Below are 13,558 nucleotides of genomic sequence, written 5' to 3' on the forward strand. Positions count from 1 at the left end.
ACTCATGGGCACTGAAACCATTAACACAGCAAAGCCAGGGCATGCTCAGAGTGTGGGGCTCCTCAATCAGAGGGAACAAACTGTGCTGTGACCTGCCAGAGCCCCCATGCTGCAGCTGCAGCCAGCCAAACCATGCTGGCATGTCAGCTTTCTGCTCAGTGATCCCTCCTTCTCTCCCTGCTCCCATGTGTCTTCCAAGTTACCACTGGTAACTGAATATATTTACTGAATATAACCAAGGTCTCCAAGAACCTCATGCACATTTGACATTCTTGTGCTGAACAGTAACATTTATGTAATTGAGGCATGTTTTTCCACTGCTGTGTTTCAAACACAGTGAATTCAGTCAGGTTTTTATGCTGTTTTTTCCCTGAAAGGTCTACCAGGTCTTTAACAGAAGCTTTATCACCAGCATGTCACTTGAGGAAAAGCAAAAATAGTGATTTATTCAGCCCCTTTAAAACTCCTATATCATTAAATCTGATGTAGCTGAAATGTTTGAGAAGCGTTGAGAGGAAAATATGTCTCTATTAAGGCTCCAAGACTCTTGTCTTCCTGATTAAGTAAAAATAATTTAATACTTCTGAGACCTCCCACGCCATATCCTTCTGAGAGGAAAGGCAGGAAGCAGTTCCCTATTTGAGGAGAAATAGAAATACTTCAGAGTTCCTTTATCTATCATAAGCTAGCTAAGAAGAAATGATTTGGGGTTTTTTACTTTCTTGCCAGCTTTAATCCACTGCTAAGTCTGGAAAACTCAGTGCTCTACCTGGGGCTGACATGAAAGGCCAAGTGAGAGTTGCAGATAATGATCCCTAAATGAGAGAAGTGGCATCACTGGTACCCAGCCATCAGGCACAGTGTCTGGTGCTGTGTGTGAGACAGGGGAACACAGCAATGGCTCCCCTTGGACAAATGACACATGAAATTCAGCACTGGCTATTGTAACCTCACTGAGCAGCTTACAGAAATTTCCTCCAAACACTGTTATTCATCTGCCTAACTTGTGCTGTCACAAATATACTACAGAGGAGTTGTTGTAAGGGATGGCCTTTCTTTCCCATCAAAGGGAAAGTCATTTATTGATACTTAATGAGATTTAATCAAATGGCTTGCACAGCAAATTGGCAGCAAGCCTTTGGCCCAAACATTTGATTCTATACCTGTGAATAGACACCATGGTCCAGTGTGAGGTTTACAGTCCAGGAAGGTCACTGGAGGACTCTGCCCCTGTTAAGCTGGGCACAGACATGTCCTATTTTAGCCTTGCACATGTAGGGCTGCAATGCAAACATTGCAAGGCATTTCCAGGCTGCTGATGGATTTTACTTCCTTTTGTCTCTTATCTCCCAGCAGAAGCTGCAGCTCCATCTCTCAGCTGTAGCAGGTGAGGGGTGATGAGGGTTCGTGGATGGCCTGGCTGGAGCTGTGAGCCCTGACACCAGCACTGCTGTGGCTCTCAGAGGCTCTGGGGGCTCCTGGGGTCACCCATCACACCATGGGCCTGTGCAGGTTCACAGCTGGCTCCGTGAATATTTTAACCAGCTGGGGTTTTGCCAAGTCAGAACACACAAACCGACCAAGAGATCATCTCAGGACAAAGCCTGCCCAGGAAAAAGCTTGTTTCCAATTTGGCACAGCAGCTTGGAGCAAGAGGGTTCAGATCCCAGGAGTGCCACAGCTGGAGTCTGTTTATGGGGGAGGTTTAAAACACAGCCTTAGCTAATCCCTGAATTTCCTACAGCAAAGTGTAAAGCACTGCTTGGTTATTCCCCAGACAGGGATTTCTGCTCAGGTCTGTGACATCTGGTTACAGTTTGTCAGCCACACTCTCACAGCTCACAGGTGAGGAGAAGACCTAAGAGACCACTGTGAAACAACCTCTCTAAACTCTCATTAGCATCACTCTGAATTACACAACTAAACCTCCCTGCTCCCATGGCTAATCTTATGGATTTGCAAGGCAATTCAGATAAGATGCCACTTCCCTAGATGCTGTACAAACATGGAGCATCACAGATGTCCTTGGACTGTGTTCCTGCTTTCCAACAGTTTCCCCAGGTTTCCTGTTGTCCCACAAGTCCTGGCATGGACACTGCCACCCTCCAGAGGGATGATCCCAGAGAGGTTTGCTCAGAGAGGTGTATTTCCTGCTCCTGGAAGTGTTCAAGGCCAGGCTGGATGGGGCTCTGAGCAACTTGGTCTGGTGGAAAATTCCCAGCCCATGGCAGCAAGGTTGGAACTGAGTGATCTGAGGGTCCCACCCAACCCAAACCCCTGTATGTTCCCATTTGGGCAAAGGAGGTAAATAATGGAAAGGAGACATAGTCCACAGCTGACAAAGTGGGATGAGGTAGAAAAAGATGGTCCAAGAAGGAGTTTGTGCAGGAGTTCTGTGGTGTTAAAGCCAAAGCACCTGGCAACAATGTAAGTGAGAGACAATGAAACAAATGGAAGTTTGGAGCCTGGGACCTGGGCAGTTCTCTGCCTTGCACCCCTGTGTGCTCTGGGGCCTCAGATTTCCCCTAAAATTCCTTCACTCCATAAGAACATGAGCAGCTGTAACACACTGACACATGACTGCACACCAAAACAGGAAAGCTGCAAGGGAAGAGTGAGAAGTTGTATTTGAACATGCAAAACCCTTGTCCAGCTCCAACTGAATTACCCTCAGTTAAAAAGGAAGGACTCTTGCACTGTTTAAGAGCCCAGCTCCAGAACTAATAGAACATCCAGTTTCCAATCCCCAAGCTGTGAGTTTTGAACAGACTGAGCAGTCTGAGCAGACAGGTCTGTCTCTGCTCCCCTGGGTAACCATCTGCTGTGTGTGACTGCAGAGTGTGAGGGGCTCCAGCCCTTGAAGAGCAGCATCTTTAATCAAAAGCTCAGCTCTCAGCTAGATGAAGAGGCACTGGGCTAAATTAAAGATTAATGTTAGAAATTGAAGCATAAATTAAGCTAACTATTGGCTATATGGTGTTGACTTTGAAATTGAATTAATATCACACAAAAGGGTCTTGAGCACTATCCCAGGGATTTTTAGTGTCTCCCACTAAAGGACAGTAGTTTTATGTTATTTAAGTCAGCCTGGCTCCTCTCTAGCCTGGTTTACTGGCACTCCACAATGCAAATATGCATCCTGCACCAGCTGGGCCCTGGAAACTTGAGCAGACAGGAGAAGGAATGCTCTGACACTGCTGCTCTCCATTCCTGCCCATCAGCAATCACCCAGCCAAGCCTGACACCCTTCTCTACTGTACTGAAATCACCATTTCCTCACTCCCTAGCTGCTTCTTTTCCAGTTTGATCTGCAAGAACCTGAACATGTTTCTTTCCTGCCTGCTCCTTTAGTAACACTGTCATGTTATCTTGCAGGTGAGCTTCCCAGCATGCCTGAAAATGTGCTCTGAAAGTCACTGGTGACACAATGTACAAGAACAACAGAAATCAAACCCACCAACACACTCATTTGAGCTGCTGCTTGCTCACTCTGCCATGCCCAGCACTATTCCAGGCCAGAACTCGAAGGACCCCTGAGTGATTCCAGCAGAACCAGAGTGGGAATTTCTGCTGGGAGAGAAGGAGAAGTACAGCCCACTCCAGGCTAAATCTGAGGGCAGCACCACAGGTTAAATTAGGCTGAGTCAGAGGTGTCACCCCAGAGCCACAAGGTTTTCCTCACCTCTCAGCCCAAGGAAACACAGATTTGAACTTCAAGGGGGATAATGGGAATAAAAGGCAACACCAGCCACTCCCAAGTTAAATGGCTAAATAACTCCCACTATGAGAAGGAAACAGATAATTTCTGTATTGAGAGAATCAATTTAGTGATTTTCAAAAGAAAAATGTGGTGTGTACCTTGTGAGCAGGGGGCCTGTGGAATGCTCTGCATGGAAAGCCAGGGAAGGACTCACTTCCACCACTTCAGCCTCAGTATTTTTCTCACTTCATCTCCTGCCAGCACGAACTGATCCAGGACATTTTCCCTACCCACAAAGCTGATCAAGCACATCCTCCTGCCAGCCTGCAAGCATCAGCAGCAGTCAGCTTGCACCAGTGCCAGCACACACAGCTGCCATCCTCCTCCTCCCCCTGAGCGTCTCTGCTGCTTCCAGCCAGCCCCCACGGTGCACAGACCAGGACACAGACTGGGATCTGTCCTGTGACTAAAAGCAGGAACATCCAAAGCTTTGATCTCATTCCCACTCTCTGCTTTTGACGTTGGAGGGCAAAGCCTACGCTGCAATTTCCTCAGCAAGGCTGAGCTGCCTTCCCCTGGGCGTCAGACCCACTGCAGACCTCACTGAGGGCAGCCAGGCCAACCCCATGACTGAGCACCTGCTGCCTTCAAGGCTTGAGAATGTCCCCTCCTTCAGAGGAGCCCTTGGCACAGGAGGGAATGTCCCCTCCTTCAGAGGGACCCCTTGGCACAGCAGGGAATGTCCCCTCCTTCAGAGGAGCCCCTTGGCACAAAGGGAATGTCCCCTCCTTCAGAGGAGCCCTTGGCACAGCAGAGGAGGGATCACCCTCAGCTGCCCACCAGGAGCTCCCCATCAGCAGTGCTGAGAGCTGCAGAAATTTCTTCCCACTCAGCATGAGCAGGAAACTTTCCTTTCAAGAAAATGGCAAAAGCAAGGATGAATCCAGGAGTCAGGGGTTGCCCCAACCCAGAACTTGGCACTTGGCCTTGTTGAAGCTCATGAGGCTCCCATGGTCTCACTTGTCACCTTGTCACCTTCACCCTTGGGAGGCACAGCAGAAACAGCACCCCAGGAACCTCAGTAATTCCCCTCTGTGATCCATGGCACACTCTGCAATGGTCTGGAATTCCAGTTTCCAGCAAGGAAAAGATGTTCCTGCCCTCTAAGGCAAAGCTCTGAAAGGGCTGAAACCAAGTGGAGCAAGATCTTACAATGACATTTCACTGCCAGCCTTCATGACTTAACTCAGGGTTGTTTCAGCACATGGACTGGGGAAAAAAATCAGGGGAGGGTTTTTGGCTGGAGCTGCCATGGGTAAAGACAGACACCAGGAAAGAAACAGAGCAGGTAAAGGAAGGTAGAAGAAAAAGGAGGACACAAAGAGCACTAAGCTGGGAAGGTGCCACTCTGAAAACCAAAGTGGAATTTACTGAAAAGGAAGGGGACAGAAATCAAGAATTCTGAAATTTTTATTTACTACCTAAATACAATTTCCTGCCTTGATAACGAACCTCCTCCTGAAAAGCAGAGTCATCCAGCAAAACCAGAGTCATCCAGCATGGTTTCCAAAAAGTGCTTGGTTTGAATAGATGCTGCAGGCTGCAGACACAAGGAAACATGGAATGGCGTTTTTCCTCCTTCTGGTTACTTTGACATCCTCAGGACAGGAGATATGGGAAAAGGGGAACCTTTTAATAGAACAGGGTGGGGCAAAAAGGTGTCCTGATCTCTGTAGCTGCTCCCACAGAGATGTGAAGGCTGATGCCAGACCCCCAAGGGTCCTTTTAAGAGGTGTCTTCCTGCAGTTGTTGGGTTTTGAAGGGCAGCACTGCAATTTTATTCACTGGGCTTTGCAATTCTGCCACAAGCCAGCTGAGGCCTTGACCTCCTGGACACAAAGATTCTGTGATCTTTCATTTTTGGGGGAAAAAGCCAGGCCCATTGGTAGCCAAAGCCCAGTGCCCACAGGTGACAATAGCAGGGTTCTTTATTGCATAAAAAGATGTGTGGGGCTGTTCATATAACTCTTTGCAGTTGTTATTTAGTGTGCAAAGAGCATCACCCGGTAACACTGAGGGAAGGGAAAACCTTTTGTTGTATGGAAATCAACAAAAACTCTGAATTTGACACTGGTGTCGTTGGCAGGCTGCTGAACATCTCTCCTGGCCCAGTCTCCCTAAGGAAAATCCCTTTTTTACCTGACCTTGGTGCCCTTCTCATCCCTTTTTTACCTGACCTTGGTGCTTTTCTCTTCCTTTTTTGCCTGACCTTGGTGCTCTGTTCATCCCATGCTGGGTGGTGGGGAGGTGTCAGCAGAGTTGTGCTGCTGAGGTTTCTTCCCACTCAGCACCTGCAGGGAACTCCTTTCAAGAAAACAGTGGTGAAGGCATAGCAAGAGGCAGGATGCTTTGGAAATACTGCCTCAACTGTCTCTTCTGAGCCTGGAAAAGTGCTTTGCAAGAGCATTAATAGAGATGATGTAACACTGGTGTTGGCCTCAGCAGAATCAGCCTTGCACAGTGCACAGGAGGAGACAAATTAACCCAGAGCTTAAAGGACCACTTTTGCTCTTGAAAATCCAATAGACAGTTTCTCTACATTTCTGACACCAGGACGGGGCTATAAATCAGATATATTTTGCAATCCACATACTGAACACATAGACTGCTGAGGCTGTACATTTGTAAATTGGTGCTAACCTTGTAAAATGAAAATACAAAACAGTACAGTGAATAGCAAAGCAAAACAGGAACCCTGCTGCTCACTGGAGCTAAAATAAGGTTTTTCTTGCCAGGTGTCACCCACACAGGAGCCCTGAATGTGGCATTTACATACTTTTTGAACAGAGAGAGATAATTCTCTCTCCCAGGATTTTTCTTGGAGAAGGTAGTGAGAAAGCTCAGAGAGAGAAGAAAACAATTCTTATCTCTACTTGTCATTCTTGTTGTTTGGCACATCTGGAATGTGTTATAAAGACTGTTTACCAAAAGGGATTTGTTAATTAGATTCTGCTGATGGTTGTTTGGACTGATTGACCAATTGGGTCAAAGCTGTGTCATGACTGACTGTAAGGGGTCACAGGTTTTTCTCTAGTATAGTATAGAATTAGAATAATATAGCATAGCTTAATATTGCATTTGTTCAACCTTCTGAATCATGGAGTCAAGACTCTTGATTCCCCACATTGGGGTCACTCTGCATCAGTACCTGAACCCACAGCACCCTAGGCTGAACTGGTGACAGGCAGAGCAGATGTTGAGTCACACTGTGACAGAGAAAATGGTGCCACACACTGACATGAAGAGACCACAGAGCTGGACAGCAGCTGCTCAACAAAACTGTTCTGTGGCTGTTAGAAAGTGCTGATACTTGAAAAAACATTTATAAGGTGGGGGCATTGTGAAAACTGGATCAGAATTGTCAAAATGTCACCCTTCTTTAAAAGGGTGTGTTATGAGAACTGGATTTAGAAACTAAAACCATTTTACTGCAATTTTTAATAAAGGAAGCAGTAGAACAAAGCCCAAAGCTATCAAACAACCCAGACTTTATGTTACATCAAAGACATGCTATTTTGATCTGTATTGGCAAGGAGAAAAATTTTTAATTTTAAAGTTGAGATTCCATGGAAAAGGAAAAACATTTCATCCAGGTCTAATTTTAATAACACAGCATGCTCTAGTAAACAAAATTAAATATAAAATGTAAATAAAAACCAGCAGCCTCTTCCTCATTTTGGAGGTTTATCAGCCATTGCATTCTTGTAATTTTTATGCTACTAGTAAAATAATAGTAAAAAACCTAATCAGATGTATCTTCTCCTGAACTGATGAGAATTCAAATACCAAGTAGTACATAAAACAGTTTTTGAGGACTACATGCAAATTTGACAGCCATATCCATTCACAGTTCTGCCAGCTACTGCTCTGGGCTGAAATAATTCAGTGACCCAGCAGAGCAATGTTTAAATAACCTACAGTAACAAATCTGCTGAGAAAAGCCTTGCACAGCCATATTCCTGCAGCTATTACTGATCAGATGCTGCATGAGCAGCCCTGCAAACTGTTCCTCTAGAAGCAGGGCTGTGGGAGCAGGAACACTGAGGGAAACAACAGCATGGGAAATTTCTGACTTTGGGAAGGCAGGTGAATCTCTGGAATTACCCAAACCAAGCAGAGGTTGCAGATGGTGGGCAGAGTTTGGGGGAAAAGGAAGGGTTACCTGGTGCAGAAGGATGAGGGCAGGTCTTTGGGACTCAGAGGAAAGTGAAAGTTCCTGGGCTTAGTAGAAAGAGTCAGGGAGGACAGAAGGAAAACAAAATAGTTTCAAGCCAGGGGGGCAAATGGCACAAACACACAGCAGTAAATGACTGGTGCTCCATGGCTGGCAATTTAACACCCTACCTACACCCTGATGGATATAAAACCCAGCACAGCACAATCATAGAGAATCTGGCGACTGCAAACAGAAAACCACTCCAACAGCCAAGGTTGAGTGCATCACAAAAAAGACTCTGGGTTTCCAATTGAACCATCCATGTGGAAACACATTCCTTGTCCCTAAACCTAATTTATAACTAATTCACATAATTCTTGATATGTTTTCTTGATAACTTAAACTGCTTTCAGATGTTTCCACTGCTGCAAGGTCCATCTCCAATCCATTGCCTTCAAAACTGAGGTAAGGATGAACGTGTATGTGGTGTCTGCAGCCTGTCCACCTGGGCTTCAGTAAAGAAAGATGATCAGACTCCTAAACCAAAAGCTGTACCAATAATACTAGATTTGAATACTAGATGGTCAGAGTACTATGATCCTTTCCTGACATGGGAGGGAGACTCCAGTATCCAAACTAACAAGCATGGTTTGACCTCTGGTGCATCCCAGAGTCTCCACTGAGATAACAAGGCCCTGGAGAAGTGGCTGCTATTATCAGACAGACATTCTACTGGCATACACCAACAACCAGACGTCAACAACATCAACAAAAATGTGCTGGTGCTTCCAGCTTGTTAAAACATTCATAATCCTAGAGCACAGCCCAGGCCAGAAACTTCAGCAGGCACTGAGAGTTCAGCTCCATTTGCTGTGAGTTCTGGGGATGCTGTCATGGACTGCAGCACTGAAAGCTGCCACCAGTCTGTGACAGGCTCCTGTCAAGGGCATTTCAACGTCACCATTAACTCCTTTAAAAACCTCAGAGTTTGATAACAAGTGAAGCAAAAGTAAATCACTCTGGTGCTAAACCAAAGAGCAGTAGCAGAAAACCCCCTAAAAGCCTGGTGACCACCACAAGGCCCATCCTGCATGGGGAACTCTGATTCCAAGGGAATTATTCCCAAAGGGTAATGAGTCCCAAGGCAAGGGCAGTGGCTGCAGGCTGAGTGCAGTTCCCATGCTATGAGCAGGAGCCTGGGCTGCTCCCAGAGCCCCAGGTCATGGTGAGAGGAAGCTGATGTTTGTGTGTCAGAGCCACATGGGTCACTCACTCAGAGCACAGCTGGGCTTCCACACTAACTTGGCCACTGGCCCCTTGCTTGGCTGCTCTGTCTCCCCATTTCCTGGCAAGGCTGACCTCCTCCAAACTTGGCTGAGATTTACTCCTGACAAGTTCTGCAGAAGCACCAGTGGCTGCAATGGGACCATCATTTTAATTTAGCACATGAAACAGGCAAGTACTTGAGTGGGAATTCTCATAAAGCACACTGTGATTTAACAGTAGCCTAATTACCAGATTCCTCAGCTGCTTAAGGAGCTGTGAGAAGAGGCTGCATCCTTCCTCAGACCAGCTGATAGTCACAAAATTCAGGCAAGCTTTCAAGTACATGATCCTGCTATGTTTGTAGACTCACACAATTCAACATAATTAAGTACAGTCTTCTCACCCAGAGACTCCTGGGCATATCATCTTCATGCATAAATGGACAGAGCTGGAAAAGATCAGCAATGTGGTTCTATGTTTCCATAAGCCAGTTCTCAGCTCTCCAATGTTTTTCTATTTCTTCAGAGAACACTTCCCTTAACCTGCATCTAATCTCTGACTAAGCTCAGCACACAAGTGGTATTTAACAAACTGCTTCCATTAAGAGTCCCAGTCCACTTAATTCCTGGCTGTTCCTTCTTTGTAAATAACCCTGAGAGATTGTTTCCCTTGCTGCACAAGAAATGTTTTCAATCACATGAGCCTCTGAGATATCTCAAGTGCCATCAGAAGCAATGTTTGTTTTGACTGCAAGAAGAAACAAGTACGTAGAAACAAAAAGTAAACAACGGAAGTTGGGTTAGTAAGAACTAGGGCAAATATTTGAGAAATGCCATCAGAAATCTCATTTCTCTCTCTTGTTAGAGTAGAATAATCAAGGAATATGCCAGGGTGTCCTATGCTCTCACTGGGCTGTCATTTTTTAAGCTGGATGTACCTGCAAATTACTGGTTTCTAGTAGAACCTAGAAGTTCAAGGTGAGATGGCAGATGAGACTGGACATTGGTGCTGCAATTGCTGACTGAAAAAGCTGATGTCTTTGCACTGACAGGATGAACAAGAGACAAAGAGAACAGCTGCAGCATGATGATGTGATTGACCCCAGGTAACCCAGAGCAGCAGCACAGCTGGGAGCAGATGTTTTGTGTCTTTGCCAAACCTTTTATTCTGCTTCCTTTTCAAGTTTATCACTACTCCTTCTTTCCCAGTGAGTCATCAACTGAAGGAGATTAGACAAACCCTTCAGCCTCTGAAAAAAGCCCTGGTAATCAGGTCCCACCTTGAAGCAACAGTTTCATTCTCTGCACTGAGTATCACAGCACGTAAAGCCAACACTTGCTCCAGGCTGTACTTCAGCCTTTCCTGCAAAGCCTGTAGTCCCTCTGACAAACTCTAGTTTGCATGAAAGCCCAGTGGGAGCAAAGCTTTCATCACACCAAATACATAATTTGATGGCATCACTTACTGAAACTTGCACATTAATCAGGCCCAGTGTAATCTATGCTCTGAACACACTGAATGTTTATTTGAACCATGCAATTCCTTTAGCAGCAATATTTTTTGCTGACAAATCAGATGATGGTGAATTTCCCCTGAAGTGGCAGGACAAAGAACAAACCCTACCCTTGCTAGAATGCAGTTTAGAGCAGAATTTCAATTGTTTACAAAAACTCTCTGAGGAGATGCAGTGCCCTTAATGATTAAATACACAGCAGAATTTGCTTATCCTAAATGGACAGGCCAGACTTGCAGGTCCATAGCACTGACAGCCTTTCCAGACCTTCCCTAAATAATGCCAGGAAAGAGCTAAGGACAGCTCTTCATCAGCAAAGCCCTCCCACCACTTACACTTTTCCTGGCCTTGGCTCTGCTCCAGGCCTGCCTCATTAACCACCAGCAGGTGATTTCAGCCTGTTAAGGGTCATCTTTCTGTGAGCACAGGATAATGACACAAACCACTTCCCACTTCCTGGGACTGCTTACACAACTGCTACCCATGTTGTGCACAAGGCCACTGACTCCATGAAGCAACCAGCCAAGGGCTGGCAGAACCAGACAGGATCTGTACTGCAGTTTTCTGACACAAAGTGGCAACCAAGACAAAGAACACAGCATGAAACTGTCACCCCAAAAGCCTTGGCAATCCACCCCTCAGAAACAACCCACTGACAGGCTGTGAGGTTGGTCTGGGTGCTGGTGTGACAGCTCCAGCCAGGTTCACTGAAGTTCACAGAGCTCACAGCACAGTGGAACTCCTGACCCATCCTTTGCTCCCCTCCACCCAAGAAGGAGCACCAACACCTGGGATCTGTAATTCAATGTAGCCTGTCATAACTGATTGTTGCAGGCTATTTCATGAACACATTGATCAATATGAGCAACACTGAACACTGCACTGGATGAAGATTCACAAACTCAGGCTACAGACACACAGCTTTAATGAGATCTATAGGGCAACTTTAGGCAGCCACAGCCCCAGCAGCAGCCTGCTTTTACAAGCTGCCTCTCCTGTGCTCAATCCTCACACCAAACAAACAGGAACCAACTCTCTCTGGTAACCCCATTGCTCTCTCCACTTCCATGAACTCCACACCAGGACATCAATCCAAGTCCCACCCCTGTCACCATTAGTCAAAGTTTCAAGACCTCTCCTTATCTGCACAGGTCACAGTGACCTCACTGGCAAACCAAGAGCAGGATTTACTACAACCTTCCTGCCATAACCTCTGCTTCTGTTGGCACATGCACATTTATTGCCAAAGCCTGACTTTACTGCACGTTTTGAAGGTCCCACACAACAAAGCTTCACAAAGACAAATTAATAATCCTTTTTATCATGTAACTTCACAGCCTTTTCTTTACAATTGTAAATTTTACAATTACAATTGCCCACCTCTTCCCAAATCTTTATTTACTGTGGGAAAAATGTTGCTGCCCAGCATGCCAAGAACTACTGAGATACAAAATTCCCCTCTGTGGGAACATGTTCTGTACTTCCCTACCCCAGTAGCTTTGGTGTCCCAAGGCTCCTCATCTCTCTGCCTTTTCCCCAGCCTAACTTCCATCTCCAGAGGTAAATGGTTTATTCCAGTCTGCAGGAACAACCTTCCTGAGGGCCAGACCTCCTCCTTTGGTTTTCACCCACTTTGTGCCCATTACTGCCTTACATCAGCCCTTCCACCAGCTCTGCAAGCCCCAGTGCAGAGCCTCGCTCACAGCCCCGTGCTCCTGGGGATTTGGCTCCCAGATGGCTCCTCTGCCACTCCTGCACTCTGCCAGGGACAAACCTAAGCTAAAGCACCAAATGCAAACCTTCACACTCAAAGCTGGAGTTCCAGATCCCACGGGCCACCTCCACAGTGCACATTTCCCTTAGCACACCCATCTCCTAAGTGTGGTTCCAGTATTTCTACAGATACACACAGGGGAGGGAGAACTGCCTTAGGAAGGTATTTGAGTGCATGTTGCACATCCAGGGACATGGCATGACAACACAAAGCCCTGCATGATGAGGTTGATAATTAATGCAAGTCTAAAGCAGGTAAATTTAGTGTGGTCCAGTCAGTGTGCTCAGTGCAGCTGCTCCAGCAAGCTATCCTGGGAGTCACCTCCATCCTCTCCATTATTCTCCAAGGCCCATACACACCACGGGATTGGTGGGGTGGTTTTTATTTCCAATATGGATCCAGGACTGCAGGGGCACATCACATTTTACCAGTCCTTACCCCATGCCATTCACCTGCATTACACTTCCATGGATCAGAGGTCCCAGGCATTACTTTCTTCCCTCCCCCACCCTCTTCCTTACTCACCAGAAAACCTCAAGTTTCTACACTCATTTCAGCACCAAACTCAAAACCCAGGCTATTCCTAAATCACTTTCTCTCAAACTGAGTAAATTTATCTCACTTCAAAGAAACTGGAAACACCTGAATCTATTCCTTCCACTCTACTCCCCTGGGTATTCCAATATTCCACCTCGTTTTGGCTTTTCAATACCTAGGAACAATGAACAAGCATGACCTCACACCTTAAGGCTCTCTACAAGGCACTCCTGTGAAACTCAGAGGGACAACTGTGAGATGAGCAGTGAGGGGCTGAGGACCCAGGCCCAACTCCACAAGGTTTAAGGAAGTTGTTACAGCCTGACTTGGTTCCCCTAATGAACAAACCCAGGTGGTTTTTGTCTGTCCCACCTCTGACACTCGACAGTAGCCCTGCACTGTGGGGCACAGGCCATTTCAGGTTATTCCAGCTACAGCCCTGAGCCTGGCTGCCATCTGCCACCACACTGACATGTGCCACACTAGAGTCACCTGCTTCCAGAGCTGCACGTGAACGAGACTGCTGGGGCTACAGAGCTCAGAAACCAGGAG

At 46.4% G+C, this 13,558-nt stretch overlaps 1 protein-coding gene across 1 annotated transcript in view; it reads right to left on the reverse strand.

Annotated features, from left to right (window-relative positions):
• Window positions 1-13,432, reverse strand: part of NYX (nyctalopin) — a 36,666-nt gene extending 23,234 nt beyond the window's left edge. Inside the window, exon 1 of the mRNA XM_074534528.1 lies at window positions 3,859-13,432. The gene's annotated coding sequence lies outside the window, so the exon portion shown is untranslated. The remainder of the gene's footprint in view (window positions 1-3,858) is intronic.
• Window positions 13,433-13,558: the final 126 nt, after the last annotated feature.

Source organism: Zonotrichia albicollis, chromosome 2 (assembly GCF_047830755.1).
Source record: "Zonotrichia albicollis isolate bZonAlb1 chromosome 2, bZonAlb1.hap1, whole genome shotgun sequence".
NCBI classification, from domain to species: domain Eukaryota; kingdom Metazoa; phylum Chordata; class Aves; order Passeriformes; family Passerellidae; genus Zonotrichia; species Zonotrichia albicollis.